Genomic DNA, 6,924 nt, shown 5'->3' on the forward strand with positions numbered 1-6,924 from the left:
CAAAAATTAATTTCACCTGTTTCTTTTACTGTTTTTAATGTGCTCCTAGAAAATTTAAAATTACGTATGTGGCCTGCATTTGTGCTTTGCATTGTATTTCTGTTGCTTCTTCATACACACACACAGTCTTAGTCCTTTTGATTTACTTACACTTTCCTCAGAACCTCAGCTCCAGCTCTTCTTGGGTCTTACCTCCAAAGGATGTTGCCAGTCTTTCTCTGCTCCAACTAGTTCTATTGTTGGGGGCAGATTTCAGAATTTGAATATGCATGAGGCAGAAGGGGGCAGACCTTAAGGGAGTCTAAACCCCCTTCCAATAAAATATTGAATGCAATTAGCTCTTTCCTCATCGCACTGATACTTTTTCTCCTTCACCATTTTAGGTAACATTATTTTTAAAACACTCTCTAATAGTGTAACCCTTAGAATATAACATTCTAGAAAACTGAAGGGAGTGGCAGCGAAGAAAACTTTGTGCTATCAATATATACGTTAATGATTTTGTTCCTATATTACTCCCTATTTTTCAAGAGAAAAGCTGTCAAGAGTGATTAAAGCATCACCCAAGGTCACAGATCTGTATGAAGTAGATTTCTACTGAAATCTGGACTCTACCCAGATTCTGTGCTCTTACTATTATACCACAGTATCATGTAATCACCAAAATTCAAACTTTGACAATTCAAAATTTTATAGAACCTGGGTAAGGGAGAAAATGAGAGGTGGTCATTGATATAAACATCAAATTATTACTAAACACTACTTGGAAAATAATTATAGTTATTTTCTGTTCGGGATATAGGTAAGTGGGAAATTATGTTAACTACTCAAGTTATTCAATAAAACACTCCACAGAATTGTTCTAAATTATAGATGATGATAATGACAGCCAACATGTTGCATGCCCTTATATGCGAAGCACTGTGCTAAACACTCTGTTCTTAAGCTCATTTTATCATCTCACAGTGTATGGGGCCCTCTCAACCCCATTTTATAGGAGGAAACCAATCACAGGGCTAAAAATTGACTGAAACCAAGCCCGTCAGATTTCAGAGCCCTAGAGCTGGGCCATGCTCTACTGCCTTCCAATGATAATGGTCTCATCTCCACTACTTCTAGGTGTCTCACTTGGGATAAAAGAATGAAGTCACTCCCAATTTCTGGCAAATTCTCTAAAGAAGAAAGAATTGTAGGGGCGCCTGGGTGGCTCAGTGGGTTAAAGCCTCTGCCTTCAGCTCAGGTCATGATCCCAGGGTCCCAGGATCAAGCCCCACATCCGGCTCTCTGCTCAGCAGGGAGTCTGCTTCCTCCTCTCTCTCCGCCTGCCTCTCTGCCTACTTGTGATCTCTGTCTGTCAAATAAATAAATAAAAATCTTAAAAAAAAAAAAGAATTGTAATTCTGTAATTCTCATTCTCTACATATTACAGATAAATTTAGTTTTGAGCATTTCTTAGGCTATTTTTGCATCCTCCTTATGCACTCATTTGGGGTAGTTTAGAAAGAGCATGTTTTAGAGAGGACTTTTAATCATTTACTGATTTTGAAGATGTACTTCTGGAAAGAGCTCTCACAATTCCAGAAGCTGATCTGATGTCTGCGCCAAGTAATAGCATTTTTGCTTTCTGTCCCTTGCCTGAGCCTCCATATCCCTGGAAAAATCCAACTACCAACATAAGGCTTTGTATTTTAAGGCAGGGGCAGGGATTCTCTTAACGGGTCCAGTTTCTTTTTTGCCCAGAAAGGTGTTGACTTAAAACATGACAACGCAAGTTTTAACTAAATACTGACTCATCAAACAGGATCTCCAAAGTTGTTCTTTAAATTCCAGGAGTCCCAGAATCCCCTAAGATAAAGTGAGAAACAGAATATAAAACATAGCTATTTGTACAAACCGTTACAGTATACGAATATGTACACTTCAAACAATCCTCAAAATAATTCTTTATTGGCCACGTTCTATAAGTGAGGAAACTGAGGTCCAAGGAAACTAAGAGAATGTCTAAAGATTGTAACCACCATTGGTGGACTTTCTGACATTACACCTGATTGATGTTCCATGTATTTGCAACACCTTGATCATACTTAACATACAGCTGGTATGTCGGTTTGAATCCATCAACCAGAAAGAAAACAAAGACATCCTGAATAAAGAGCTCAGAGAATATGGCAAAATATTTATTTAATTTTCCGATGGAGTTTCTTCAGACTGCATCAGAGTCTACTTCAGATAGACAGCAGTCCCTTTTCTAAGGCTCCTTGCCTCTCCACCATCACTTTCCCTTCTCCCCCGTCTTTTCCTGCCCCTTGCATCCCATTAGGTTCCCATGTCTGTCTTGGACAGGCAAGAAAGGATCATTCAAGTTCCATCTATCTTGGGAGGGGGAGGCTTTGGATCCTTCGGATTCTTTAGAATGAAAACCTACCAAAAGACCTTTCTTTTGTTGGTGCTGACCAGTTTTCAAGTCTCAAAGCCTAACTTTGGACTGTTTTGTTTCTAGTTGTATGGTCAACACCCCAAATAATCTTCTCCCTAAAACAGCCCTAAATTTGGTCGAATGGGGAAAAAAATCCACCCCCCCACACACAAACACACACCTTAAAAACAAGCCCACGATAACAAAATACAAAGAATTTTCAGAGTAAGTGAATACACACAGGTAATCTATCTAGTACCTCTCCAACTTGAAGAAAGAGGTGGGAAGCCAGTACCAGACACGAAAGCAGGTGATAAAGAAGGCCACCCAGGAAGGGGACTCTAACAAGACATGTCCACATAACAACTGCGTGAGAAGTTTAAAGAGGCAGCTGGGAAAGTTGCCTTTTTCTACCCTTGGTCCGCGGGTCTGCAGCCAAGCACCAGGGGGCCGACCCCCAGGCAGCATTCCAAAGGAAGAGCAGGATGAAGTACAAAGAGCAACAACATGCCTAACCCTGCAGGGCACCGCTGAGCTATCCATCAACCCGTCTACTGAAGAACGGCCATGCCTTCATTTCTGGCCGGTCATTTCTCACACAAATTGGTCTTTGGGCCCACTCGAACACAAGAAAGGGAATTCTAGGATAATGTCGTTTCCAGCTTGACCAAGCTGATCACAGAATAATCCAGAGCAGCTGTTCATAAAAGACACCTAGGGGTGCCTGGGTGGCTCAATGGAAACATCCAATGTCAGGGTTGCGAGATGGAGCCCCGCATCGGGCTCCACGCTAGGCAAAGAGCCTGCTTAAGATTCTCTCCTTCTCCCTCTCCCCACCCTCTCCCTCCCTCTAAAAAAAGACATACCCGAAGCATAAAGAATGGGAAGACACATCAGGCAAAAAAAAAAAAAACCAAAGCAAACGAAACCTGGGTATACTTATATTAAAATCAACAATAAAATTTAAAGCAAAAATTATTTTCAAGAGTTACAGGATCATGATAGAAGTGTTCAACTAAAAAATAAACTTCTAAAATTGCATACATTTAATAAAAGAACCTTAAAATAATACGTAAGGTAACTGAGATTACAAGAGGAACTGACAAATCTGTTATCACAGTGACAGACATTGACATACCTGAGACTTAACTGTAACAGCAAATAAGGAATAAAAAGAAGAGTATACCAGATGTGAGTTAACACAATTAAGTGTAGAGAAAAAATAGTGCTATGAGAAAGAAGGCCCAGGGAGGTATTATTTTAGATTGGAGATTGAGGTTTTGGAGGGCAAATACAACAGAACAATGGGGCAAGTGTTGAGGACACTGCCAAGAGAAAGAGGTTCATGAGATGTCTGGAGGTAGAGAAAAGCGGAAATAAAGGCAGGATTAAGTTCAGAAAAAAAGGAAACATTCGAAGCATTTGCGGAACGATGTGTCATCAATAGGTCTTCCAAGTGCTCACTTTAGCTCAGGTTCTAGGCCTCAGGGAGTTGTTTCTCCTGGGTTGATCTTTCTGTACTTCAGAGATGTGGGAAAAGTTACTTAGCCTTAGGCCACAGGGGCCCGAGATTCTCCCGGACTTGAGCAATGCCCATTCTCCTTTCCCTTCTCTCCTATCTCTGGTCAAAACTGAAAATTGTTGGCAAGGGAGTTATAAGATTGAAGCCTTGCAGGGCTCAAACTTCAGGATTTTCTCCACCAAAAGGGTTGGGGGTCAGGGACAGGGTCAGTAACAAGGATGGAGTACAGGGCAGAGATGGGGAAGGATCTCAGCAAAAGGCATGAGTTCTTGAAGTTAATATAATCCAGCCCAATTTCCCACAGCAGGAAATTAAATTAGATCTGGGACAGAGCTCTTCCCTATTAAAGGGTATACTGGCCCAGGAAGACCACAGCTGGTAACCTGTTGCTGAATTGGGTCCACGGTGAGACTGGGAGTGTCAAAATGTCTTCATTTGTATTTCAATGCCCACGTACCCTCCTGCTCAGTTCCGTCTTCCCACTGCTCACAGTAGTCCTTCACTGACAACCATTCTGTTGTTCCATTGTTAGAACTCCTGTGGATGTTGGCCTGTGTGGCATTATCCTTTCAGTTTATTTTCTTAGGGTAATAGTAAATAGTTGAAAACTTGGGATCCTGGATATATGTTTCTTTCTAAGAGCCTTGATCAACATTCAGGAAAAAAAAAACCTCAAAAGATTCTGTGTGACTTAGGTACTGTAATTTACAACCAGATTTAGTAGTAGCTAATTACAACCCAAACTTTCTTTGTATTTTCAAAGGGCTTTTTGTATATTCCATATATGGTGGTAACAAAATGTGAAAATACAGGCCTTATCAATAAGATTATACAAAACGACACTAAAATACTTAACCAGTGGTAAGTTCTAGTGATGTCTGAGAGTGAAAACATATGATCTCAAGGGAAAAAAGTTCCTGAGTATTTGGTGTAAATGGTTATGTATTATTTTTCTTGACATGGTAATTAGGAGGTCCACATATAGGAGAATCATTATTAATAATAAAAAAAATGTTCATTGACTAGAGAAGTTATCTCCTCTTATCCTTCCTTGCTCTAAACTTTGAAGACATGTGAGGTATCTAAGATGACCTTCTGAGGTGGGGCAAAGAGCAAATGCTTAAAAGCATCTCCTAAGTATTGAATGATTTATCCTACAAATTTTGAAAAAGATTTGTACGAATACCCAAATTATGATGGTATCACAGAGAACAGCCATGGGCGGCTGTTTCCTAAGACTATCACTTAGACTATAAAAACATGCATTCAAGTGAGCATGGTCTAAATGAGAGCTGTACTCTGATTTCCTTCACAAATTATCAGTCAGGAAATTCCCATGTGCTTATCTGGAATTCTGGTTTCACAGTCTTAAAACAGATACAAAAGTCTACTTGTCTTATAAATATAATGAAAAAATTCATTAGCTCAACTTAGGCATCTTGAAATAGTTATTATTAACCAATGATCACTGTCTAAAAGCTCTTCATAACATTAAAAGGTTGAAATCATGAATAAAAAATCCATTCATGACCCAAATTAGCATTTAATGTAAAAACCAACTAGAAATAATTAAATCAGGAGTCAAGCTATGATTTTTACTACGTGCAAACTAAGCCATTAGAATTTTTCAGAAAATTTGCCAATAGGGGGCAGTGTGCTTGTAATTAAAATAAGATTCTAATATTTTAAACTTTGAGAATCTGGTAACTCCCAGTATATAGACAATAGACTAAGAATGATTTTATAAACCTGCTTCAAATTTGGGCATTGTACTTTCAAAGGGTTAAAAAATACCGATGTTACTGAAAGCTATTAGTGCTATGTAAGTATCAAGTATAGCTGCCACAAAACCATTTTAGAGAAACTATAATGAATATAATAACCCAAACAGTATAAGCTTTACAGATCCTCTGACTTTATAATATTAAAAGGCAAAAACAAACCAACCCTCTGGTAGGTTCTAATTAGGGTAAATGTTTACCCCCTTCAAAATATATTTTATTACCAGCAATATGCCCACATAAAATTCTAAAATAGTTTTCTAAAAGGTGTTCCCATTTAAGACTTTCTTTTTTTTTTTTTTTTTTTTAAGTAATCTCTACAGCCAATGTGGGGCTTGAACTTACAATCCCGAGATCAAGAGTCGCATGCTCTACCCATTGAGTCAGCCAGGTGCCCCCTTGCGATATTTTTAAAGAATGTACTTCTGCTTTTTTTTTTTTTTAATTGAGGACTGTCCTTGGGAAAGAAAAATATGAAGTCATATATAAAACATTAATTCAAAACAAACCCAATAAGACTATAAGCCCCAAAAGGAAATTTAGCTTTTTAGATAAAGGAATAAAAGCCTATTTACTAAACACTTTATAAGATGAACTATATGCTTTGGATATTATCAAATTGAACTGTAAAACATGAATCTGAGAGTTCATTGCATCAAGGACCATTACTTCAGATCAGAGAAACCTGCATATACAACTGTATCTTTTTTTTTTTTTTTAACAACTGTATCTTTTAGGAGTTAATGACAAAAAGAAAAAATACATCCATTTTATTCTGGATCACTGCAAGTTTCAATTCTTTGTCTTAAGGGGTTTTGGTTATTTAAATGAAATGACCTGTTACTCATGGAACTCTTGGTCATAATGGTTGCAGAGGTCCAAATTCAAAGAATTCAACCAAAAAAAAAACCAAAAACAAAAACCATAAACTACTTACTTATATAGCATTTTGCTTAGTACAAGTTGTTAAAACTGACACAGAAACTATCTGCCAATTCTAAACACCTAAGGAAAATATATTCCTCTATGTTATCCTGTGTTGATTTAGTTATTATATATGTGTTGATTTAGATATTGTATAACTAAATCAATGTATATTGTATATTGTAAATAGTTTGAGGGTTATAAATAACTTATCCACTAGGCAATAAATCTCACTGAAAAAAAAAGGTAGAGAAGTAAAGCACTCAAACAGCTGAGAGATC

Source organism: Meles meles, chromosome 2 (genome assembly GCF_922984935.1).
Source record: "Meles meles chromosome 2, mMelMel3.1 paternal haplotype, whole genome shotgun sequence".
Taxonomy (NCBI): Eukaryota; Metazoa; Chordata; class Mammalia; order Carnivora; family Mustelidae; genus Meles; species Meles meles.